The sequence below is a fragment of the Oncorhynchus tshawytscha genome, linkage group LG21 (assembly GCF_018296145.1).
Source record: "Oncorhynchus tshawytscha isolate Ot180627B linkage group LG21, Otsh_v2.0, whole genome shotgun sequence".
NCBI lineage: Eukaryota > Metazoa > Chordata > Actinopteri > Salmoniformes > Salmonidae > Oncorhynchus > Oncorhynchus tshawytscha.
The window spans coordinates 30,778,212-30,805,848 of record NC_056449.1 but is presented as its reverse complement, the minus strand read 5'-3'; the positions used below and the strand labels follow the sequence as shown (position 1 = coordinate 30,805,848).

At 44.8% G+C, this 27,637-nt stretch overlaps 1 long non-coding RNA gene across 1 annotated transcript; it reads left to right on the top strand.

The window, feature by feature from the left end:
* Nucleotides 1-5,913: 5,913 nt before the first annotated feature.
* On the top strand, nt 5,914-27,281 carry LOC121840379. The gene is made up of 3 exons (XR_006079581.1): nt 5,914-6,093; nt 14,552-14,886; nt 24,232-27,281. It is a non-coding gene; the product is annotated as an uncharacterized LOC121840379 (long non-coding RNA).
* Nucleotides 27,282-27,637: the final 356 nt, after the last annotated feature.

The following is a 27,637-nucleotide window of genomic DNA, read 5'->3' as shown; positions in this document are numbered from 1 at the left end:
GATGCCCTGGATCTATGTGTACAACGATATGTTACAGTTCCCACCAATATCCAGCAACTTTGCACAGCCATTGAAGAAGAGTGTGACAACATTCCACAGGCCACAATCAACAGCCTGATTACTCTATGTGAAGGAGATGTGTCCCACTGCATGAGGCAAATGGTGGTCACACCAGATCCTGACTGTTTTTTTGATCCACGCCCCTACCTCCTTTTTAAGGTGTCTGTGACCAACAGATACATATCTGTATTCCCAGTCATGTGAAATCCATAGATTAGGACCTAATAATTGTATTTAAATTGACTGATTTCCTTCTATGAACTCTATCTCAGTAAAACCTTTGAAAATGTTGCGTGTGTTGTTGTTCAGTATACAGTATGTAGGCCGTTGATATTTGACTATCATGAAAGAACATGTGGCCCTTGCAGATTAAAAAAGAACAAACGAAATAGCAAGCCAAAGGGTGGATTGCTTCAGTAATGTTCTAACGTCCTCTAATGCCTCATACAGTATGTCATGTGGGTTGATCTGGTGAGGGTCATGGTGTTTCATGGACTACAATGTCACTTCTGTCATTAAATATTTCAGTACGTGTTCACCTCCGGTGCAGATGAGTCCATCTGTTATCTAGTGAATCTGCTATTTATGGCTTTGGATTAGAACACCTGTGTATGGACCAAAGACAGCAGGGGCTAGAGTAGAGATGGGGCTAGGGCCTAGAGTAGAGATGGGGCTAGGGGCTAGAGTAGAGATGGGGCTAGGGGCTAGAGTAGAGATGGGGCTAGAGATAGGGCTAGGGGCTAGAGTAGAGATGGGGCTAGGGGCTAGAGTAGAGATGGGGATAGGGGCTAGAGTAGAGATGGGGCTAGGGGCTAGAGTAGAGATGGGGCTAGGGGCTAGAGTAGAGATGGGGATAGGGGCTAGAGTAGAGATGGGGCTAGGGGGCTAGAGTAGCGATGGGGCTAGGGGCTAGAGTAGAGATGGGGCTAGGGGCTAGAGTAGCGATGGGGCTAGGGGCTAGAGTAGAGATGGGGCTAGGGGATAGAGTAGCGATGGGGCTAGGGGCTAGAGTAGAGATGGGGCTAGGAGATAGAGTAGAGATGATGCTAGGGGCTAGAGTAGAGATGGGGCTAGGAGGATAGAGTAGAGATGGGGCTAGAGTAGAGATGGGGCTAGAGTAGAGATGGGGCTAGATGGGGTAGAGATGGGGCTAGGGCCTAGAGTAGAGATGGGGCTAGGGGCTAGAGTAGAGATGGGGCTAGGGGCTAGAGTAGAGATGGGGCTAGGAGCTAGAGTAGAGATGGGGCTAGGGGCTAGAGTAGAGATGGGGCTAGGGGCTAGAGTAGAGATGGGGCTAGAGTAGAGATGGGGGACTAGAGTAGAGATGGGGCTAGAAGCTAGAGTAGAGATGGGGCTAGAGTAGAGATGGGGCTAGGGGCTAGAGTAGAGATGGGGCTAGGGGCTAGAGTAGAGATGGGGCTAGAGGCTAGAGTAGAGATGGGGCTAGAGTAGAGATGGGGCTCGGGACTAGAGTAGAGATGGGGCTAGGGGCTAGAGTAGCGATGGGGCTAGAGGCTAGAGTAGAGATGGGGCTAGAGTAGAGATGGGGCTAGAGTAGAGATGGGGCTAGGGGCTAGAGTAGAGATGGGGCTAGAGGCTAGAGTAGAGATAGGGCTAGAGTAGAGATGGGGCTAGGGGCTAGAGTAGAGATGGGGCTAGGGGCTAGAGTAGAGATGGGGCTAGGGGCTAGAGGAGGGATGGGGCTAGAGGCTAGTGGAGATGGGGATAGGGGCTAGAGTAGAGATGGGGCTAGGGGCTAGAGTAGAGATGGGGCTAGAGATGGGGGGTAGAGTAGAGATGGGGCTAGGGACTAGAGTAGAGATGGGGCTAGAGTAGAGATGGGGCTAGGAGCTAGAGTAGAGATGGGGCTAGGGGCTAGAGTAGAGATGGGGCTAGGAGCTAGAGTAGAGATGGGGCTAGGGCTAGAGTAGAGATGGGGCTAGAGTAGAGATGGGGCTAGGGGCTAGAGTATAGATGGGGCTAGGGGCTAGAGTAGAGATGGGACTAGGAATTAGGAGCTAAATCAAATTTTATTTGTCACATACACATGGCTAGTAGTTGTTAATGCGAGTGTAGCGAAATGCTTGTGCTTCTAGTTCCGACAATGCAGTAATAACCAATGAGTAATCTAACCTAAAAATTCCAAAACTACTACCTTATACACACAAGTGTAAAGGGATAAAGAATATGTACATAAAGATATATGAATGAGTGATGGTACAGAACAGAATAGGCAAGATGCAGTAGATGGTATAGAGTACAGTATATACATACGAGATGAGTAATGTAGGGTATGTAAACATAAAGTGGCATAGTTTAAAGTGGCTAGTGATACATGTATTACATAAAGATGGCAAGATGCAGTAGATGGTATAGAGTACAGTATATACATATACATATGAGATGAGTAATGTAGGGTATGCAAACATTAAATTAAGTGACATTGTTTAAAGTGGCTAGTGATACATTTTTACATCAATTTACATCAATTCCCATTATTAAAGTGGCTGGAGTTGAGTCAGTATGTTGGCAGTTCCTCGGCGTATACATCAGGGACAAACTGAAATGGTCCACCCACACAGACAGCGTGGTGAAGAAGGCGCAGCAGCGCCTCTTCAACCTCAGGAGGCTGAAGAAATTTGGTTTGTCACCAAAAGCACTCCCAAACTTCTACAGATGCACAATCGAGAGCATCCTGTCGGGCTGTATCACCGCCTGGTACGGCAACTGCTCCGCCCACAACCGCAAGGCTCTCCAGAGGGTAGTGAGGTCTGCACAACGCATCACCGGGGCAAAGCTAGAGTAGAGATGGTTCTAGGAGCTAGGGGCTAGAGTAGAGATGGTTCTAGAAGCTAGGGGCTAGAGTAGAGATAGTGCTAGGGGATAGAGTAGAGATGGGGCTATGGGTTAGGGGCTAGAGTAGAGATCATTCTAGGAGCTAGGGGCTAGAGTAGAGATAGTGCTAGGGGATAGAGTAGAGATAATGCTAGAGGATAGAGTAGAGATGGGGCTACGGGTTAGGTGCTAGAGTAGAGATAATGCTAGGGGATAGAGTAGAGATGGGGCTATGGGGCTACGGTTTAGGGGCTAGAGTAGAGATAATTCTAGGAGATATGGGCTAGAGTAGAGATAATTCTAGGAGATATGGGCTAGAGTAAACACGTTATTGCTCGTTATTACTGCATTGTCGGAACTAGAAGCACAAGCATTTCGCTACACTCGCATTAACATCTGCTAACCATGTGTATGTGACAAATAAAATTTGATTTGATTTGATTTGATTTGAGTAGAGATAATTCTAGGAGCTAGGGGTTAGGGTCTAGAGTAAATATAGTGCTAGGGATAAGGGTCTAGAGTAGAGATAGTGTTAGGGGTTAGGGCTAGAGTAGAGATAGTGTTAGGGGTTAGGGTCTAGAGTAAAGATAGTGTTAGGGGTTAAGGTCTAGAGAAGAGATAGTGTTAGGGGTTAGGGGTTAGGGGCTAAAGTAGAGATAGTGTTAGGGTCTAGAGTAGCGATAGTGTTAGGGGTTAGAGGTTAGGGGCTAGAGGCTAGAGTAGAGATAGGGTTAGGGGTTACGGGCTAGAGTAGAGATAGGGTTAGGGGTTAGAGGTTGGGGCTAGAGGCTAGAGTAGAGATAGGGTTAGGCGTTAGGGTCTAGAGTAGAGATAGGGTTAGGGGTTACGGGCTAGAGTAGCGATAGTGTTAGGGGTTAGGGGCTAGAGGCTAGAGTAGAGATAGGGTTAGCCGTTAGGGTCTAGAGTAGAGATAGGGTTAGGGGTTAGGGTCTAGAGTAGCGATAGTGTTAGGGGTTAGAGGTTAGAGTAGAGCTAGTGTTAGGGGTTAGGATCTAGAGTTGAGATAGTGTTAGGGGCTAGAGGCTAGAGTAGAGATAGGGTTAGGGGTTGGGGTCTAGAGTAGAGATAGTGTTAGGGGTTAGGGGATAGAGTAGAGATAATGTTAGGGGTTGGGGTCTAGAGTAGAGATAGGGTTAGGGGTTACGGGCTAGAGTAGAGATAGGGTTAGGGGTTGGGGTCTAGAGTAGAGATAGTGTTAGGGGTTAGGGGCTAGAGTAGAGATAATGTTAGGGGTTGGGGTCTAGAGTAGAGATAGGGTTAGGGGTTAAAGGTTAGAGGTTAGGGGCTAGAGGCTAGAGTAGAAATACTGTTAGGGGTTAGGGTCTAGAGTAGAGATAGGGTTAGGGGATTAGGGTCTAGAGTAGAGATAGGGTTACGCCTGGACTGGGGTTCATGGGCTAGGAGCTAGAATAAAGATAGTGCTAGGGGAAAGGGGCTAGTGTTAGGGGTTAGGATCTAGAGTTGAGATAGTGTTAGCCGTTAGGGTCTAGAGTAGAGATAGGGTTAGGGGTTAGGGTCTAGAGTAGCGATAGTGTTAGGTGTTAGAGGTTAGGGGCTAGGGGCTAGAGGCTAGAGTAGAAATAGTGTTAGGGGTTAGGGTCTAGAGTAGAGATAGGGTTAGGGGATTAGGGCCTAGAGTAGAGATAGGGTTAGGGGATTAGGGCCTAGAGTAGAGATAGGGTTAGGGGATTAGGGTCTAGAGTAGAGATAGGGTTACGCCTGGGCTGGGGTTTATGGGCTAGGAGCTAGAATAAAGATAGTGCTAGGGGAAAGGGGCTAGTGTTAGGGGTTAGGGTCTAGAGTAGAGATAGGGTTACGCCTGGGCTGGGGTTTATGGGCTAGGAGCTAGAATAAAGATAGTGCTAGGGGAAAGGGGCTGTGGTCTCTCTGGTCCTGCTATAATTTGCTATTGCCTTTTACAGCTGCCATATGTCACATAGCTGTCTGTCTGATGCCACATGGAATGCGACTGTGTTTCACCATCCTGTCTCCAACCAGTGTGTGTGTGTGTGTGTGTGTGTGTGTGTGTGTGTGTGTGTGTGTGTGTGTGTGTGTGTGTGTGTGTGTGTGTGTGTGTGTGTGTGTGTGTGTGTGTGTGTGTGTGTGTGTGTGTGTGTGTGTGTGTGTGTGTGTGTGTGTGTGTGTGTGTGTGTGTGTGTGTGTGTGTGTGTGTGTGTGTGTGTGTGTGTGTGTGTGTGTGTGTGTGTGTGTGTGTGTGTGTGTGTGTGTGTGCTTGCGTGTATGTGCACAGTTCGACGCTAGGGACATTGGAGATGGAGCGCTTGTGCTGCTCCATGTATTTTTTGTCACACCTCAGTCACACAGCTGAGTGACACTGACCTCTGCTGGCGAGAAGAAGGAGTTGCATCTGTCATGGAACTGTACTGTGGCCTACGCTAGGGGCTTGGCTACTCTGTTATTCATTACATTAAACCTATTATAAAATTATTTGATTTGTAGATACACTGTTATGTGTGTGAGGGGCCATGTCAGGACCTATGACGTGTTAGCCTATGAAACACTAGTTTTATCTATAATCTATTTATGAAGTAGTATAAATATAAACACAATTTCACGTCTGTGTTTTTTAGGACTTTTATAAGCAAGTAAAGTAGACTGTATTAGTCCAATTGTAATTTTTCTACAGTTAGCCAATATATCTTATATATCTTATATATCTTATAAACAATATATTAACCAATCTCATCGAAGACACTATATATGGATAAATATTGCTTGCTCAACTGATAAGACTCATTCAAATGTCCTATTTCTGTGTAACTCGTCACATCTTTCTGTGATGTATAATTAATGACCAATCAAGTCAGATGGTCAGTAGTCTTCACTTTCGATGAATCCCATTCACCAGACTCTCACCGCTCTTCGCTCTGATTGGTCGGTGTAAACAACGATAGTACACCACAGCCAACCAGTGAAACGCGGTTAATGTCGTTTCGATCATGGTTTTTCTATGCAAACCCCTCGCGCCACCATTGGGGTGACGTCACGGTTCCCACACAACAGAGAGATGCGCACTGAGTTATAAGACGAGGCGGTTGTTCAGTGCGGTAAAAAATTTTTTTAAAGAAAAGCAATAAGTAATAAAGATCCTGCCGAATAGGTTTTTTTAAAGAGGAGTTGGACATTCTGTTGAAAAGGCATATCATTTCTCATAAGGTAGGTGATAATATTTTATTGTGGTCCATATGTCTGTCTCAATGTTGCGGACTGTTGGAAAATTGCAACTCGACAGTGTTGTTCTTGGGGTTTGGCCCTGTGCAGGTGATGGTTGTATTCCATCCTTGTCTTATTGAGGCGACCACGCAGCTGGGTCTCTTTCTCCAGATACGTCGTATCCAACAATACATTTTACATAATAGAAAGGGAGATAAAGTCGTGTAAGACAAATCATTAGCTATGATATAATTCGTGATACATTGATTTCTATTTAGCCTAATATTTTGAAAGTGGCCTATCGCAGCAAATCAACTGATCTAGCCTATATGCTATGCTGTAGATTTTTTTTGTTTTTTAATCAAGTGGGCTAGTTGTTAATAAAGCCAAAGATCCGAGTAAAGTGTCATTTTGTTCCATTGATGTGGCATCAATACAACAACACTGTAGGCTAACATGAGACGCCACAACAACACTGTAGGCTTATACGAGACGCCACAACAACACTGTAGGCTAACATGAGACGCAAAAACAACACTGTAGGCTTATACGAGACGCCACAACAACACTGTAGGCTTATACGAGACGGCACAACAACACTGTAGGCTAACATGAGACGCCACAACAACACTGTAGGCTTATACGAGACGCCACACCAACACTGTAGCCTTATACGAGACGCCACAACAACACTGTAGGCTTATACGAGACGCCACAACAACACTGTAGGCTAACATGAGACGCGACAACAACACTGTAGGCTTATACGAGACGCCATAACAACACTGTAGGCTAACATGAGATGCCACAACAACACTGTAGGCTAACATGAGACGCCACAACAACACTGTAGGCTAACATGAGACGCCACAACAACACTGTAGGCTAACATGAGACGCCACAACAACACTGTAGGCTAACATGAGACGCCACAACAACACTGTAGGCTAACATGAGACGCCACAACAACACTGTAGGCTAACACGAGATGCCACAACAACACTGTAGGCTAACACGAGACGCCACAACAACACTGTAGTCTTATACGAGATGCCACAACAACACTGTAGGCTTATACGAGACGCCACAACAACACTGTAGGCTAACACGAGACGCCACAACAACACTGTAGGCTTATACGAGATGCCACAACAACACTGTAGGCTAACATGAGACGCCACAACAACACTGTAGGCTAACATGAGACGCCACAACAACACTGTAGGCTAACATGAGACGCCACAACAACACTGTAGGCTAACACGAGATGCCACAACAACACTGTAGTCTTATACGAGACGCCACAACAACACTGTAGGCTTATACGAGACGCCACAACAACACTGTAGGCTTATACGAGACGCCACAACAACACTGTAGGCTTATACGAGACGCCACAACAACACTGTAGGCTAACATGAGACGCCACAACACACACTGTAGGCTAACACGAGATGCCACAACAACACTGTAGGCTTATACGAGACGCCACAACAACACTGTAGGCTTATACGAGACGCCACAACAACACTGTAGGCTAACATGAGACGCCACAACAACACTGTAGTCTAACATGAGACGCCAGAGAAGAAGAATAGCCTAATAACCTATTTTACACAGCAAAACCCCCCTCATAAATGTACCCTGTAAAGGACGTGGCAGGAAAAATAAACCTAATTGAGGGAGTATTATAGACTATCAACCGCACAATGTTGAAATATCATCTCAGTTCTTTCCATTTCATTTTGATGAATGATCTATGCCCCAGCCGGCTGCGGTTCTATTAGGCCTAGTTGACTATTATAACCCTGGACATTTACTCATTTAGGACTGGGATCTTAGTGTGTTTGAGAAGTATGTTCCATCCTTTCACCATATACTGGAACCATACCCTCACTCTGTGTAAACCTGGAACCATACACTGTACAAAGTCCCTATGTGGGAGAGACCCCTGACTATACAACTGAAGGCCTAGCTGTTTGTACCACTACAGACATTTCACTTCATGACTTGGTAAAGGGTGGATTAAATGGAGAGATAAGAGGCAAACTCTCCTTTCATTGTGGCAGGTGAGTCAGTGTGGTGCAGGGTTGGCCAGGAGACAGGTGAGGTCTCAAGGAGACAGAGGTCAGAAGGGCCATATGTGGTGTTGTTCTAGATGATAGTTTATGTGAGTAGATGTGTGTGTCCTGTTGTTAGCTAATTAGCTCACATGGGGTATAGACAGGTATATAAGCCTACGATATATCTACCATTCTCCTGAGGTAGCAAGGCTTACAGATCAGCTGTAGTTTTAGTGATGCTACCTGTCTCCTGAGGTAGCTAGACTTTTTATTTATTTATTTATTTATTTTACCTTTATTTTACTAGGCAAGTCAGTTAAGAACAAATTCTTATTTTCAATGACGGCCTAGGAACAGTGGGTTAACTGCCTGTTCAGGGGCAGAACGACAGATGTACCTTGTACCTTGTCAGCTCGGGGATTCGAACTTGAAACCTTTCGGTTACTAGTCCAACGCTCTAACCACTAGGCTACCCCGCCGACTTACAGATCAGCTGTAGTTTTAGTGATGCTACCTGTCTCCTGAGTTAGCTAGTCTTACAGATCAGCTGTAGTTTTAGTGATGCTACCTGTCTCCTGAGTTACAGATCAGCTGTAGTTCTAGTGATGCTACCTGTCTCCTGAGTTAGCTAGTCTTACAGATCAGCTGTAGTTTTAGTGATGCTACCTGTCTCCTGAGTTACAGATCAGTGCTGTCTCCTGAGTTACAGATTTAGTTTTAGTGATGCTACCTGTCTCCTGAGTTAGCTAGTCTTACAGATCAGCTGTAGTTTTAGTGATGCTACCAGTCTCCTGAGTTAGCTAGGCTTACAGATCAGCTGTAGTTTTAGTGATGCTACCTGTCTCCTGAGTTACAGATCAGCTGTAGTTTTAGTGATGCTACCTGTCTCCTGAGTTACAGATCAGCTGTAGTTCTAGTGATGCTACCTGTCTCCTGAGTTACAGATCAGCTGTAGTTCTAGTGATGCTACCTGTCTCCTGAGGTAGCTAGTCATACAGATCAGCTGTAGTTTTAGTGATGCTACCTGTCTCCTGAGTTACAGATCAGCTGTAGTTTTAGTGATGCTACCTGTCTCCTGAGTTACAGATCAGCTGTAGTTTTAGTGATGCTACCCGTCTCCTGAGGTAGCTAGTCTTACAGATCAGCTGTAGTTTTAGTGATGCTACCAGTCTCCTGAGTTAGCTAGGCTTACAGATCAGCTGTAGTTTTAGTGATGCTACCTGTCTCCTGAGTTACAGATCAGCTGTAGTTTTAGTGATGCTACCTGTCTCCTGAGTTAGCTAGGCTTACAGATCAGCTGTAGTTTTAGTGATGCTACCTGTCTCCTGAGTTAGCTAGGCTTACAGATCAGCTGTAGTTTTAGTGATGCTACCTGTCTCCTGAGTTAGCTAGGCTTACAGATCAGCTGTAGTTTTAGTGATGCTACCTGTCTCCTGAGTTACAGATCAGCTGTAGTTCTAGTGATGCTACCTGTCTCCTGAGTTACAGATCAGCTGTAGTTTTAGTGATGCTACCTGTCTCCTGAGTTACAGATCAGCTGTAGTTTTAGTGATGCTACCTGTCTCCTGAGTTAGCTAGGCTTACAGATCAGCTGTAGTTTTAGTGATGCTACCTGTCTCCTGAGTTAGCTAGGCTTACAGATCAGCTGTAGTTTTAGTGATGCTACCTGTCTCCTGAGTTAGCTAGGCTTACAGATCAGCTGTAGTTTTAGTGATGCTACCGGTCTCCTGAGTTAGCTAGGCCTACAGATCAGCTGTAGTTCTAGTGATATTTGAATTCAGTAGAATAACTTTAGTTGACAGCCCTACTTCTTTGTTGTAGTGCAGTGTGATTTTGCTCAACAATCATTGCTACTAACATTTCTACTTTTGCACTAGGCTGTGTGTGTGAGAGAGGTGGAGAGAGACGGTGATGATGCAGTTTCTCTCTGCCTGTGTGTGTGTTGTGGAAACAATGTCAGTCATGGGTCAGTACAGTGCCTCGACACTGGCAGCCCGTTTCCATCAATGACCAACTGACGAACACACACTAGAGCTCAAACGCAACTGAACTGGATCTCAGACAGGAAGAGGAATGTTAGGTTAGCAAACATTTCTGATAAACCAGTCAGTTATGAAGGAGAGTTTGTTGTGTAACAGTATTACTACAGTGTGTACTTATGGTCCCAGGACCAAATGTTCTCCAGGGTAACGGTGTGTGTGAAGGGGGTTTTAGTGTTAGTGAAGGTACTTATTGAGAATCGACAGGAGCATCTGTTCCTCACAGCTCAGGAGAGTAACCATGGTTACTCAACGACCTCACCAGCCATCTGTTAACAGTGTGTACAGGTGACATGTTTGGTCATCGTTTCATAACCCTTCAAGTAAAATCAAGACGCACACGCACACCCAGAATATGTGTGGAGATTTTTAATATGTTCAGCAGCCAACAGGAGAAGAGTAGGCCGACTCACAACACACAGATTAGAGCACGATTAGGCCGACTCATAACGCAGATTAGAGGAAGATTAGGCCGACTCACAACACACAGATTAGAGCACGATTAGGCCGACTCATAACGCAGATTAGAGTAAGATTAGGCCGACTCACAACACACAGATTAGAGCACGATTAGGCCGACTCATAACGCAGATTAGAGTACGATTAGGCCGACTCGCAACGCAGTTAAGAGGAAGATTAGGCCGACTCGCAACGCAGATTAGAGGAAGATTAGGCCGACTCGCAACGCAGATTAGAGGAAGATTAGGCCGACTCGCAACGCAGATTAGAGGAAGATTAGGCCGACTCGCAACGCAGATTAGAGGAAGATTAGGCCGACTCGCAACGCAGATTAGAGGAAGATTAGGCCGACTCGCAACGCAGATTAGAGGAAGATTAGGCCGACTCGCAACGCAGATTAGAGGAAGATTAGGCCGACTCGCAACGCAGATTAGAGGAAGATTAGGCCGACTCGCAACGCAGATTAGAGGAAGATTAGGCCGACTCGCAACGCAGATTAGAGGAAGATTAGGCCGACTCGCAACGCAGATTAGAGGAAGATTAGGCCGACTCGCAACGCAGATTAGAGGAAGATTAGGCCGACTCGCAACGCAGATTAGAGGAAGATTAGGCCGACTCGCAGCGCAGATTAGAGGAAGATTAGGCGACTCGCAACGCAGGTTAGAGGAAGATTAGGCCGACTCGCAAAACACAGGTTAGAGGAAGATTAGGCCGACTCGCAAAACACAGGTTAGAGGAAGATTAGGCCGACTCGCAAAACACAGGTTAGAGGAAGATTAGGCCGACTCACAACGCAGATTAGAGGAATATTAGGCTGATTCGCAACACACAGATTAGAGCACGATTAGGCCGACTAGCTAGCGAGTAAACGTAACAACACACAATAATACCAAAATCAATATCAGCATGTGAAGTACCTTCACTGAACAGAAATATATAACAACATGCAAGATTTTACTGAGTCAGTTTGTTCATATAAGGAAATCAGTCAATTGGAATAAATAAATGAGGCTCTAATCTATGGAGTTCACATGACTGGGAATACAGATATGCATCTGTTGGTCTCAGAAACTTTAAAAGAAGGTAGGTGCGTGGATCAGAACCAGTCAGTTCCACCATTTGCCTCATGCAGGGTGACACATCTCCTTTGCATAGTGTTGATCAGGCTGTTAATAGTGGTCTGTGGAATGTTGTCCCACTCCTTTAGAATTTAGAAAGATGGGTCAGGTGATCTGGGTCAGGTGATCTGGGTCAGGTGATCTGGGTCAGGTGATCTGGGTCAGGCGATCTGGGTCAGGCGATCTGGGTCAGGCGATCTGGGTCAGGTGATCTGGGTCAGGTGATCTGGGTCAGGTGATGTTCTCTAAACAATGCTCTGATTGTTGAGGGAGGTTGAGAAAGAAGTTAGCTGGGCTTTAGATGTTTACGGTAAACCCTGTGTGTGAATGTAGCCCAGCGAACGATGGAGGAATGGGGGATGGAAGGACAACGCCTCACTGTCTCACTGGCCCACTTTCCTTCTGTCCTGCAGTTTGTTGTGCTGTGGCATTCCCAGCTGATGGGGGAGAGGCAGTGTTTCACTACTCAACAGACCTAATGTAGGGCTTAATGGTCTTCTAGGCCTAGAATCTACACCAGCAGAATGCTCTACATGTACTCTACCTTGTTACAACGACTGTATTTCTTGAGTCCTCTCGCTTGCTCTGTCTGTCTCTGTCTGTCTGACAGACATAGTGTGAGAGAGTGAGAGAGCAAGAGAGAGTGAGAGAGCAAGAGAGAGTGAGAGAGCAAGAGAGAGTGAGAGAGCAAGAGAGAGCAAGAGAGAGCAAGAGAGTGAGAGAGCAAGAGAGAGTGAGAGAGCAAGAGAGAAAGAGAGTGAGAGAGAAAGAGAGTGAGAGAGAAAGAGAGAGTGAGAGAGCAAGAGAGAGTGAGAGCAAGAGAGAGTCTGTCTGTCTCTCACTCTATTGCTCTCTTGCTCTCTCGCTCTCTTGCTCTCTCACTCTCTTGCTCTCTCACTCTTGCTCTCTCACTCTCTCTCTCTCTCACTCTCTCCCTCACTCTCTCACTCTCTCTCACACAGCTAGTGGTCACAGCTAGTAGCTACTTCCTATTTTAAGTGTGAATGATTGACTCTGTGGTCTCTTCTTGCCGTGACTGTAGTCCATTGTTAGCTGGATAGAGGGCAGAGAGGTTAGACCAATCAGGTTCAGGGGTGTGAGTCACGATGCACTCAGGCTTTGTATGATGACATGAGAAAGATGTGCAGTACTCGTTTCTTTGTACTTTACTTCTTCCTTTAGGGTGCTAGCAAATGTATAGGTTGGACGTACATGTGTGTAAACACTTCCTCATAGAAGGGTTGAAACCGCTAGCTGACAGACTTCTCTGGTATGACGACTCTGACTACTAGTTAAGAACAGAGCTGTGTGTTTCTAGAAATACAACTGGAAGCATGTGGCCATGCGTTTGACCTACACAGGGAAAATGGTCATACAACAGTGACATTGTACAATGACAACTAGGGGTCAAGATGTTATTTTGTGATTATTTTGTTGTTTATTTTAACTGTTATTTTCACGAAATGTATCTGCTGTTGTTTCTTACAACCAACAAGAACTGTTGAACATCAGATCAGCTGTTACTTAAACCAATTCCGGCTTCCACTTCCAATCATCTGCCCTGGGATCTCTCAGTAATTTCAACCCAATTTTCAGGCGACCCAAAAGGAAACTCCGGCATTACAGAGGCAAGAGACGGGGGATCCTGGTGAGATTAACCGGAAAACCGGCCACCTCTTCCTTCCATTCTACTGGCTAATGTACAGTCACTTGATAATAAGAGAATGATTTTTTATCAACGGGACTCTTGGAACTCGATAGATTCCCCATTCACCCGGCGGACAGGGCAGTAGAGTCTGGGAAATTGAGGGGGGAGGAGTTTACCTCAATCAACTACAACTAGTGTACCAATTTGCATACCGCCCCAACAGATCCATAGATGACGCAATCTCAATTTCTCTCCACAACTGCCCACACCCACCTAGATAAGAACACCTATGTGAGAATGCTGTTCATTGACTACAGCTCAATGTTCAACACCATTGTCCCCTCCAAGCTCGTCACTAAGCTTAGGACTCTGGGTCTGAACACCTCCCTCTGCAACTGGATCCTGGACTTCCTGACGGGCCGTCCCCAGGTGGTGAGGGTTGGAACATCACCTCTACCACACTGACCCTAAACACAGGGGTGCGTGCTTAGTCCCCCCCTGTACTCCCTGTTCATCCACGACTGTGTGGCCACGCACAACTCCTACACCATGATCAAGTTCGCTGACAACACGACGGTGGTAGGCCTGATCACCGGTGACGATGAGTCAGCCTACAGGGAGGAGGTCAGGGACCTGACAGTGTGGTGCCGGAGCAACAACCTCTCCCTCAATGTCAGCAAGACAAAGGAGCTGATCGTGGACTACAGGACATGGGGGGCGAGTGACAACCACTGGCTAAAGGAACTCTTGGCTAAAGGGACTCTTGGCTAAAGGGACTCCTAGGGACTTTCTCTCACACACACTTGTCTACTGTTTGCTCCAGCCTGTGTTGACTCTCTGCAGGGCTGTGAAACTGCAACAATACATTTGTTTGTGCCTCTCCTCCAATCTCTCTTTTTTCCCTAAATGCTCCTCCTCTCTGTTCAGTTACATTCAACATAGCTTTATTGGCTTCATTATAGGAGCAATACAAAAGGAATTGTTTTTACGCATTAGAATAAACATTAAATGTTAAACTCCCTCCCTCCCTCCCTCCCTCCCTCCCTCCCTCCCTCCCTCCCTCCCTCCCTCCCTCCCTCCCTCCCTCCCTCCCTCCATCTCTTTTCACCTCTTCCCTTCCCTCTCTTTCTACAGGTGTCTCTGTTGTATAGCAGATGAATTTTGAGCAGCCTCCCCGTACCAGGCCCCTGGTTACCCCCAGCAGGGTTACCCCCAGCAGGGTTACCCCCAGCAGGGATACCCCCAGCAGGGATACCCTCCCCAGGGTTACCCCGTAAACATGGAGCAACCTGGAGGATTCCCTCCTCAAAACCCAGGCTACCCTGCTGGCCCCGGGGGACCGCCTGGACCCTACCCCGGCCAGGGACAAGCAGGCCCCTACCAGGAGGGCTACCCTGGACAGCCCCAGTTTGGATGGCAAGGAGGACCACCCCCAGGACCCATGTATGGAGAGGCACCTAAAAACACAGGTGAGAGGGAGAATGAGGAGAGTGGAAGAGGGGTGAGGAGGAGAGAAAGGAGAGAGGAGGGGAGGAAGAATACAGGGAGAAGGAGAGGAAGAATACAGGGAGAAGGTGAGGAAGAATACAGGGAGAAGGAGAGGAGGGGGGTGAGGAAGAATACAGGGAGAAGGAGAGGAGGGGGGGTGAGGAGGAGAGAGAGGGGATGAAGAATACAGGGAGAAGGAGAGGAGAGGGGTGAGGAGGAGAGAAAGAATACAGGGAGGAGGGGGGTGAGGAGGAGAGAGAGGGGATGAAGAATACAGGGAGAAGGAGAGGAGAGGGGTGAGGAGGAGAGAGAGGGGAGAAAGAATACAGGGAGGAGGGGGTGAGGAGGAGAGAGGGGGATGAAGAATACAGGGAGGAGGAGAGGAGGGGGTGAGGAGGAGAGAGAGGGGATGAAGAATACAGGGAGGAGGAGAGGAGGGGGTGAGGAGGAGAGAGAGGGTATGAAGAATACAGGGAGGAGGAGAGGAGGGGGTGAGGAGGAGAGAGAGAGGGGATGAAGAATACAGGGAGGAGGAGAGGAGGGGGTGAGCAGGAGAGAGAGGGGATGAATAATACAGGGAGGAGGAGAGGAGGGGGTGAGCAGGAGAGAGAGGGGATGAATAATACAGGGAGGAGGAGAGGAGGGGGTGAGCAGGAGAGAGAGGGGATGAAGAATACAGGGAGGAGGGGGTGAGGAGGAGAGAGAGGGGATGAAGAATACAGGGAGGAGGAGAGGAGGGGGTGAGCAGGAGAGAGAGGGGATGAAGAATACAGGGAGGAGGAGAGAGAGGGGATGAAGAATACAGGGAGGAGGAGAGAGAGGGGATGAAGAATACAGGGAGAAGGAGATGAGGGAAGGATAAGGATATTGTTTGCCTTGACTTAGGGCTGTTCCCTGAAAATATAAAAATGGTGGTCGACCGAGAGTCATCAATTGGTCGAAATGTTGAAACGTATTTTTCCGTATGTAGACAGACACCCTATGTGTTTGAAGAAAATCAACTACATATGCACTGAGCTTGTCTGATGCTTTAAGCACACTGTTTGATTAAATAATTCAGAGGCACAAATTACTCAGAGCCTGATGTGTTAAAAGAAAATGATAGCAGGTGCCTATGTGACTGGCACTTGTTGTCTCACTCTCCTCCCTACTGCAGTGGAAAAAAGGCACCACAGCACAGTAAATTACCAAAATCCCTAATTTGTTTACAAAAAACATACCCCATTCCCCATGAAATATAGGCCTAAGTAAGTTACGGTATTAAGACTGAACAGGACACGCTCTTAGGCCTACAGCTGTGTGGTTATACAAGGATACTATACAAAGACCACTAATGACATGACTTATTATCATAATAACAATAAGGAGATCAAGAAAAAGGAGGGTATAGTTGTGAGAGCTGTGTGTATATTATGTGTGACAAACAGGTGCTGTTAGATTACAGTATCATTGTTCTGCCTGTTTGGAACAGTGTAAATAACACTAAATACATTGTAAGTAATACTGTTCTAACAAAAATAATTGTAAAGCCTTGATTACAGCAGAGCAAAGATTAAAACGGCCAAATCTGGGAAATTGCTTTATGCAACACTTTGCTGCTGCATGAGGCTCACAGAATCAGTAAGTTATTAAACACACAGTCAAACAGGAAACAGAAGCAGGATCTGTCTTATTTCTGGAGATGTCTGTATGTATATGGAGGATTTATGAAGCCAGGCACATTTAACAGTTGATTATAGACTTCATTAAATTGGGGTTTCCTCTCTCCTCAACTGTCTTAGACAATTAGGCTAATATACCTACTCTAATGCACCTACTCTAATGCACCTAGTCTAATGCACCTCGTCTCTGCTGCGGCCTCCGCCACATTGTTCTCAATCCCAATATGCTGGTTAACTTCGGTATTATGCACATAGGTAAAGGTGCCAGTTCTACGGCACACTGAAGATGGTTTCAGAACGGTGGACAGCGACCGTATCCAATGATGGACAAAGCACATTTGTTATAAAATAATATTAGATTTACTAGTGTTGCACCATTATTTTAACATAATATAACCATATACAATGTCAGTGTCTTAGAGTGATGGACTGTCCCACCCCCGTGGCCTCCACAATGGATTAGTCCACTCAGACAGACGGATGTCTTGTGATTGACTAAAGAAATCTCTATCGACCAAATAATCAACCAGTCGACTAAATGGGGTCAGCCCTACCTTGACTTCTCTGAATGCAAAGATGCTGGAGGTGCTTTGGGAGTGGCGCAGCGGTCTAAGGCACTGCTAGCGCTAGCGGCATCACTACAGACCCTGGTTTGATTCCAGGCTCTATCATAACCAGCCATGATTGGTAGTCCCATAGGGCGGCGCACAATTGGCCCAGCGTCATCCAGGTTCGGCCAGGGGTAGACCGTCATTGTAAATAAGAATTTGTTCTTAACTGACTTGCCTAATTAAATATTCCAGAGCTAGCACACCTGATTGAACTTGTCAACTAATTATCAAGCCCTTGACTAGGTGAATCAGGTGAGCTGGTTCAGGCCCTTGACTAGGTGAATCAGGTGAGCTGGTTATTAAATACATGTTATAATCATAGCACTTGATGGTTTTTGCGACTGCAGTTGAAGAAAAAAGTTATTGAAATTTTCCGGATTGACTGACCTTTGTCTTGAAGTAATGATGGACTGTTGTTTCTCTTTGCTTATTTGAGCTGTTCTTGCCATAATATGGACTTGGTCTTTTACTAAATAGGGCTGTCTTCTGTATACCCCCCCCCCCCTACCTTGTCACAACACAACTGATTGGCTCAAATGCATTAAGAGGAAAGAAATTCCTCAAATGAACTTTTAACAAGGCACACCTGCTCATTGAAATGCATTCCAGGTGACTACCTCATGAAGCTGGTTGAGAGAATGGCAAGTGTGCAAATCTGTCTAGGCAAAGGGTGGCTACTTTGAAGAATCTCAAATATAAAATATATTTTGATTTGTTTAACACTTTTTGGGGGTTATTACATGATTCCATATGTGTATTTCATAGTTTTGATGTCTTCATTATTATTCTACAATGTAAAAATAAAGAAAAACCCTTAAATGAGTAGGTGTGTCCAAACTTTGGACTGGTACTTTAAGTAGTCAAATCATTTACTCAGTACTTTGTTGAAGAACTTTTGGCAGCCATTACAGCCTTGAGTCATCTTGGGTATGACGCTACAAGCTTGGCACATCTGTATTTTGGGAGTTTCTCCAATTCTTCTCTGCAGATCCTCTCAAGTTTGGTCAGGTTGGGTTGGGGAGCGTCGCTGCACAGCTATTTTCAGGTCTCTCCAGAGATGTTAGATCGGGTTCAAGTCTGAGTTCTGGCTGGGCCACTAAACGACATTCGGAGACTTGTCCTGAAGCCACACCTGCGTTGTCTTGGCTGTGTGCTTAGGGTCGTTATCCTGTTGGAAGGTGAACCTTCGCCCCAGTCTGAGATCCCGAGCGCTCTGGAGGAGGTTTTCACCAAGAATCTCTCTGTTGTTTGCTCCGTTTGTCTTTCCCTTGATCCTGACTAGTCTCACAGTCCCTGCTGCTGAAAACATCCCCACAGCATGATGCTGCCACCATCATGCTTCACCATAGGGATGGTGCCATGTTTCCTCCAGACATGATGCTGCCACCATCATGCTTCACCGTAGGGATGGTGCCATGTTTCCTCCAGACATGATGCTGCCACCATCATGCTTCACCATAGGGATGGTGCCATGTTTCCTCCAGACATGATGCTGCCACCATCATGCTTCACCGTAGGGATGGTGCCAGGTTTCCTCCAGACGTGGCGCTTGGCATTCAGGCCAAAGAGTTCAATCTTGGTTTCATCAGACCAGAGAATCTTGTTTCTCATGGTCTGAGAGTCTTTAGGTGCCTTTTGGCAAACTCCAAGTGGGCTGTCATGTGCCTTTTACTGAAGAGTGGCTTCCATCTGGCCACTCTACCATAAAGGTGGAGTGCTGAAGAGATGGGAGAACCTTCCAGAAGAACAACCATCTCTAGAGCTCTGTCAGAGTGACCATCGGGTTCTGGTCAGCTCTCTGACGAAGGCCCTTCTCCCTCGATTGCTCAGTTTGGCCGGGCGGCCAGCTCTAGGAAGAGTCTTGGTGGTTCTAAACTTCTTCTACCAGTTTCAAAATGATGAAGGCCACTGTGATCTTGGAGACCTGCAATGCTGCAGAAATGTTTTGGTACATTTCCCCAGATCTGTGCCTCGACACAATCCTGTCTCAGAGCTCTGTGGACAATTCCTTCGGCCTCATGGTGGACTTCAAGTTGGAGAAACATCTCAAGGATGATCAATAGAAACAGGATGCACCTGAGCTCAATTTCAAGTGGCATAACAAAGGATCTGAATACTTATGGAAATAGTATTTTTTTTTTATACATTAGCAAAAATATCTAAACTTGTTTTTGCTCTGTCATTATGGGGTGTTGTGTGTAGATTGAATAATTTTATTTAATCCATTTTAGAATAAGGCTGTAACGTGGAGAAAGACAAGGGGTCTGAATACTTTCTGAATGCACTGTACACGGTTATTTTATATCAGCGTCCCATTGTGTGTTCTTAAAGGTGAAGGTTGTTGTAGCTAACCACATGATAGCCAGATCAGTTTCTGCTTTTGTTCTTGTCATATAAAGGGGTGTTGTCTAAATCAGAAAGGTGACTTTAGTCAGGCCCGTATTTGTTTACCTGGATGATACCTTCTCAGTTGCAGTCCACTATTCGCTAGGCAATGGGACTTGAATGCTGCATTCATAACCAAGTGGGAGGTGGGAATTTACCAGTTGGAATTGGTCTTATGTAGCAAAACAATAGAGACTCAGAGCTACAAAATGGTATATGTTACACTGCAATTGAGGAACAATGGGAAAGTAGATCAACTTGTAAACTCACTTGAGAAAAGGGCCTTTGATACCTACAAGTCCTGTTCCCACCCGTCTCTAAGGATTCACACGTGAGGTCGCTCTAAACAGTGAAGTAAAGATTAAGACTAAAAGGGGTAGCCTACAATAAGGACCAATTCCGGGTAAATGTTACTTGTCTAAATTGATGGGTCATGTGAACTAAATGCTGTGACCCCCAGCCACATCCCATGTCAGTAAAAGTAGAAATCATTCCAAATTCCTTAAACCAGACCGCTATTTTCAAAAGGGGAAGAAAACAAAATTGTGCAAACTCCAATTTAAAAACTAAGCATTTGTGTTTAGTGAGTTGGCTAGATTAGAGGCAGTAGGGATGTTCTCTTGAACAGTGTAACAAGTACTTTTGGGTGTCAAGGGAAATGTAAGTCAAAAAGTACATTTTGTTAATGAATGCAGTGAAGTAAATGTAGACAAATATATATACCACAAACTACTTAAGTAGTATTCATATTTTTTACACCAATGCCTTGACACCAGTGCATATTTCATATACTGTTGCACTTACAGTATTCCATACATGAGTTGAAACCTGAGTGAGGTGCACATGTACATAAACAGTGTGGCGAACACCTCATACAGTCACGAGGTTACGACCACACATCAATAGTCATATTATATATATATATATATATATAGATATATATATATATATATATATCTCAACATTTTGCCAAGTGGATGGACTCTACAGAAGGTTAAACGTTACAGCCAAATGGTTACTTGCATAGTAGCAAAATCAGAAAGATGGTGTCAAACTAAATAAAATATAAAAATGTACAATAATGATATGGGTGAGAGACGAGGTAGTTATATGCATACAATCAGGGGTAAAATGGCTGAGCAGCAGGATAACAAACAAATAGCAGCAACGTATGGTGTGTGTTAGGAGAGAGTCATGTGAATAGAGGCACTGCAGATAGTGCTGGTAACTGGTCCGTCCAAACCACGCATGAACAAGGGAATCTATATTCAAAGAGCCTGGTTCTGCCCTGCCCTTGACTTTGGTGCAGGGCATGTGATGACCATAGCCTCTTCATTGCAAAACTCCCTGATCTCCTCAAAAACATGCGTTTGTCTAGCTGTGTCCAGTTCAGATGGTGCTTTTACAGGCAGACCATCTATGGAAGGATACGCTGCAGCTGAAACCTGATCCCGACAGTCGGAACACTCCTTGACTACAACACCAGGCTCCAGAGGATCGAAGCTGGAAAACAGGGAATAATAAGACACTACAACCCTGCACAACAGCAATTCACCTCCCAAGTTTAGATAAGAATAACCTCGTACTGGTACTGCTTGATCTGTGGCAGCAGCCTGAAGTACAGAGGCAAGTGTTGCCAGTCATAGCCTTCCACCATCCTCCAGTCCTACCATCCTCCAGTCCTACCATCCTCCAGTCCTACCATCCTCCAGTCCTCCATCCTCCAGTCCTACCATCCTCCAGTCCTACCATCCTCCAGTCCTACCATCCTCCAGTCCTACCATCCTCCAGTCCTACCATCCTCCAGTCCTACCATCCTCCAGTCCTACCAGCTGTGGGATGGTGACCCCTGTCACAGTGCTGTCCTTCACAACACCAGTAATCTCAGACAAAGTGCTCACTCTGGTCTTTCTGAAGCGCTGCTTGATGAGGCTGGAGCACCAGTCAGGGGCAAACTTGGTGTCATCAGGAAGTAGAGGTCCAGATTATGGTCTCCCAGGCACAATACCAGAGCACAAACTTGCTCTTGTTTTGGCCACTGCAGTTATCACAATTCAGGTCCACACGTATTTTCCCAACTCTGTAGTTGGTGAAGAAATGGTGCATGTAGTTGATGACTGCGCTGCTGCCTTTGCTTGGGCCAGCTGTCTTTTTGATGACTGGTGGAGGAGAGTCAGGCGTGTTCTACTGATTTAATGCTGAAAGACAAATTCCAGATACTATAGATGCAAAATGGCAAAAATATTTGTATAATGCTTTCTGAGATATCACTAGACAGTTCATACAGGGAATGTTGGCTACTGACAAACCAATTGTAATAACAAGCTGAAGTTAACCTAAATGTTTGGTTCATTGTTAGTTAGCAAGCCAGCGATCGAACTCCAGCTGGCTAGCTAACAGCAAGCATTGAAAACTGACAAAATTAGAAATGTATAACATTGAATCTGTAGCTAGATTCTTACCTGTTGTAGCAGGCTCAAGGGTGTAGGGTTTCCACATCACCAAGTTCAATACCAAAACATGCACCAGTATCACAAATAGAATGTAAATGTGGAATTTTGGTACAAGGAGAAAGGGGGGAATTCACCAATCAACTCAGTCCACAAGCCATTCTCTTTGTCCATTCCGTTTTCCAGGGGTAATCCTCACACTCGGGTCCGGTACACAGATGGTAGTAATGTCACAGATGGTGGTAATGTCACAGATGGTGGTAATGTCACAGATGGTGGTAATGTCACAGATGGTGGTAATGTCACAGATGGTGGTAATGTCACACTCTTCATAATACTCTTGGTTATCTCCTACTCTGCCCTGTTTTGCAGGCTGCTGCTTCCTTTATAACCAAGCACCCCCTGGTTTAACGAGCGACAGCCTTGCCTCGTTGGGGCAGGAAGTCCATATAAGGCCCAGGGGTGGAGCCAACCGGCTGCCAGATATCTCCCCTCAATAACCACTCGCCTCATCTCTCCCTGCCGTATGCCACACTGTATACATGGATGAAAGCTTTATGTTAGAGTCATTGTTAGTTAGCAATCCAGCCATCGAACCCCAGCTGGCTAGCTAACAGCAAGCTTTAGTATGCAATGAAAACAACTTCCTGACATAATTAGAAATGTGTAATATCTGAATCTGTAGCTCGATTCTTACCTGTATACATGGATGAAAGCTTCACGACAGACTGCAACCCCTTTTTATAAAACATCCTGTGTTTCCGTTTAGTTTGCACAGCTTGTTTGGCCGGTTGTGTTCCACTGATTTCAAAACGTGTTGTTTTAAGAGTGAGAGAGAGTCAGCATAGCATGGCACGATCGTTGTCCAGAAAGTAGTCCATCACAACTTTTTCACACTGACCTTTGTCGATAGCACCTGATAAATTCAGGGCAGCAATGTTATTGAGAGCAGTAGCAACATATTTCAGGTCATTTTATAGACACAAGATGTAACACCACAGACCAATTCAAACTCACTCCTCGGCATGTCCAGCCCACTCATTATCTCAGCCAATCATGGCCAGCGGGAAGGTTGCTCTCTTTCTCTGTGGCTAAACCAACTAGGCTCATAATTTAACAATTGTATTTGTATTTACAGATGCCAGACAAGTTTGATTTTAAGGCACATGAAAGTTCAGATGTGCCAAAAAATATATTTTGATTAAAAAAAGAAGAATAATACGTTGAAAAGGCTCTCCTGTGAAGTCGTGACTTGGGACATACACCCAGCTTCCTGAATCGGGTCACCTTTGAACTTGTTGAGAAATGCTGATTGGCTAATTGCCAGCAAGCGGCCTAAACCATAAACTAAAAAACGTATAGCTACAGTATTATGCTTGTAGACAAAGTATAGTGTTCCAAAACCATATTAATAGATTGCTTTTTATAAATGTTTTCTGCATTAAACTGCCAAAAGTGCTGTTATCAAGGTCCTTTCCTTAGTAGGTGACGTCAGAACCCCGTCAGAACCCCAGAAATTCGTTTTCCACTCGTAATTACCAGTTAGGGGCGCCATTCGAAGACGTGGATGTCGATTAAGGCAGCCCTCTGCACCTCTCTGATTCAGAGGGGTTGGGTTAAATGCCGAATACACATTTCAGTTGAATACATTCAGTTGGACAACTGACTAGGCATCCCCTTTCCTTTCAAGTGTTTTCTTTCCAGTCGTATTTAGTAAATACCACCTTTCCACTTGGTTATGAACACAGCGAACTTACTGCCTGGCAACTGTTGCTAGAGAGCAGTCCCTTTTGTACTGGGGTAGTACCTTGCCACTCAGGTAACACATAGCTGACCTGACTCACTCCAGATGGCAGCCTTTGTAAGGTGTGTGTGTGTGCACATTAATGATTAACAGCAAATATACCAAAGATAACAAGAAGAGTAGGTTGTTAGGGCTAAGTGTGTGTGACTTGTGTATTCCAAGTATGTGTGTTCCAAGGGCGGCAGGTAGCCTAGCGGTTAGAGCGTTTGGCCAGTAACCGAAAGGTCGCTGGTTTGAGTTCCCAAGCCGACAAAGTGAAAAATCTGTCTGTGCCCTTGAGCAGGGCTAATAACCCTAATTTCATTGCACCTATCTGGTATATGTGACGATAAAACATTATTTTTTTTACTGACAGTTGTAAAGGTTTAACTAAATGAATGTTTTCCTCTCTCTCCCCATCCCTCCCTTCCTCTAGTGTACGTGGTGGAGGAGAGAAGGAGAGATGATTCAGGAGACACGTGTCTGACTGCCTGTTGGACGGCTCTCTGCTGCTGCTGCTTGTGGGACATGCTCACATAACCTCTGACCCTTGACATTTACCCTTATCTGCTTTGACCCTTACCCTTTACCTCCTAACCCTTAACCCATAGTTCCTCTCATCTGTAATAGAAAACAAGTACTGGGAGAAATAGAACACTATGAGTATCTGGGAAACCAAGCCTAATATTTATAGCGGACTTTGAAAAGCCCTTTGATAAAGTACCACCAGAATTTATATGTAAATGCCTGGACCATTTTAATTTTGGAGAGTCTCTTATAAGATGGCTTAAAGTTATGTATAGTAACCCCAGGTGTAAAATAGCAAATAATGGCTACTTCTCGGGAAGTATTAAACTGTCAAGAGGAGTAAAACAAGGTTGTCCACTATCGGCATATCTATTTATTATGGCCATCAAAATGTTATCTGTTCAAATCAGATCCAACAATAACATCAAGGGTCTAGAAACACAGGGCTTAAAAACAAAGGTGTCGTTGCACGCTGATCATTCATGTTTTCTTTTAAATATGCAATTTGGATCCCTGCACAGCCTCCTAGAGGATGTAGAACCTTTTTCTAACCTCTGGATTAAAACCAGAATGATGATAAATGCACCATATTACTATTAGTATTGGATCACTAAAAAAGACAACTTTTACATTACCGTGTAGTTTACCAATAAAATGGTCTGACGATGATGTAGTGGACATACTTGGTATACATATCCCAAAAGAAAGAAATGATCTCGATACAATATATATTTATAGAAAGTTAGCCAAATTAGATACCATTTTGCTACCATGGAAAGGACGACATCTGTTTATTTGTGGAAAAATTACCCTGATTGAATTTTTTTGTCATATCCCAGTTTACCTATTTACTTCCTTATGGCCTACACCTAACGACTTGTTTATTCACCTATTTACTTCCTTATGGCCCTGCCTACACCTAACAACTTGTTTATTCAATTATATGAGCAAAAAAATTCCACCTAATTTTGAATGGCAAGCCGGAGAAAATTCTCTAGCAGATTAAAAAAAAAAGGTTTAAAAATGTTATAATCTTCGTAAATGATATCATAAATAGGACTGGTGGAATTATGTCACACATGCAGTTAACAAAAAAATATGGAAATGTCTGCTCTATCCAAAATTACAACCAACTGATTGCAGCATTGTGGAAAGGGGAGGTAAGGAACGTGACTGTTGGCCCGGCATTAAAGACCAAAATTGATTAAAGAAAATTGTGATAAATAAAAAGTATAACAGTTTCATTTAAGGACCCAAAAAATGACAGCTGCACCATAAAGGATGATAAATAGTTGGGAGGAGATTTTCAATGTACTGATTCCATGGTACCTGGTTTATGAACTGATACACAAAACGACGCCGGATTCTAAACATAAGAGTTTTTCAATTTAAATTATTATCCACAATTCTTGCAACCAACATAATGTCATATATATGGGGGATACAACCATCCCAGCTCTTCTGATTTTGCTGTGAAGAGACAGAGTCATTTGGTACTGCCCTGATACTGCCCTGATGTAGCTTGTTTTTGGTCGGAGGTTCAGGAATGGCAAAAAAGATTGCAACATTTACCTGGAGCTAACTCTGCAAATAGCACTACTGGATGATTTGAAAAGTCATAGTCAATTGATCAATAATGTAATAATACTCTTAGCACAATTTTAAAAATGTAATTTACAATCTGTAGGAACTAAGAATATAAAGTTTCAGAGCTTTTGTGAAACATCACAGCACAGTGGAAATCGATATATAGATGGGAGGGGTTGAGTGTAGCTGAAGGCTGGGATGCTAATGTAAAATATATTGTCCATAAATTGTAGATAGTATGTATAGGTAGGAAGTAGAAGCTTAAGTATCGTTGTCCATTAGTTTACTTCAATTAGGGGAGTTGTAGTAGGGTTAGGGGATAATAAGAAAGTTATTAAAAAGTCCCTCATTTTATCCGAACCTCTAACCCCTAACGTTTAACCCCTAACCCTGACCTATCTGTTACACTGTCCCTCCATCTGGCCTTACTTCCTGTTAGTCCACCTCAATCCTTCTCTCTCCCCCTAACTATCAGCCTTACCCCTTGCACTCCTGCTTTCCTTCCCAAACGTCCATCCTGAACCCCTGTACCTCCTGAACAATGGTAGCATTATATTGATAACCTCTATGTATCTATCCTTGTGCTCCTACACCTGACCTAACCCCTCTGTAGCAGTTTAGCTACAATACCTTCCCTAAATCTCAGGCACTGTACTGTAGATATTGCTTCTTGTGGAACACACATTCATTCTCAAACACCACACACACAATATGCACTCATATCTCAGGCGTTCTACTGTAGATGACACACATATACACGAACGAACACACACACACACACCATGCTCTCTCTCTCTCTCTCTCTCTCTCTCCTGGGCACTTTAACATCTTACCTCTGTAAGGTACTTCTCCTGCCTCCCTCCATCCTCCCAAACAAACCTCTAGTCATACCACCCCATATTCCCTAAACCCTATACCACCCAAACAAATGACTCTCTACACCGTATCTGTCATGGCTACCTAGACCATTGGATGCCAGTAAGCTACAGTGGCCCTTGCCAACCCCCTGCCCCCGCTGTACCATGCTGAAGCTTGAACTGTCCTCTCTGTTATGTTTGCACAACAGCTACTGTGGTTTCCTGTTTGTTTTAGGATGAATCCTATGAGCTGGCATCGAATGCATTTTTTTAAAGACTATGACAATGAACATTTTAATGTTTGAGTACATGTACTATTGTTCAATGCTTGCAACGTTTTTCCCTGTTTAATTTCTAGATCCTGGATGAATATGATTTGATTGCTATGTTATTTGTAATATTCTCATTCCTTGAAGGAGAGAACATGAAACATAAAAAAGGTGAATGTTTGTTACGTAGATGCCTTTGCCTGACATGAGAATCTTGCGTTAAGAATAAATTATTCCCAAAAAGAGTCAACATGGTCTGGTGTCTTTCACTCTGGTATGTGTTCAGGCAGTCAGTTTTGGGTATGTCTGTGTGTTTTACTGTGCTTGCTGTAGCAGAAGTTGAGAGTGTTATAGATCTCTATGGTTGGTAATTGGTTCCAGGATAGATCTGAGTCTATTTATACCACTGGAGTGCTGTGACCTTGGCTGGAGAGTCACACTGGACTGCTGTGACCTTGGCTGGGGAGTCTTGTGTAACCACCGTGATTTAGACTACAGCAGTAGATGAGGATAAATGACGGCATGGATAACAGAGCGGTCTGGCTTCTCCGTGCATCGGCAGGACAGAGCAGTTACGTCAGGTAAGGCGGGGGTGTGTGTG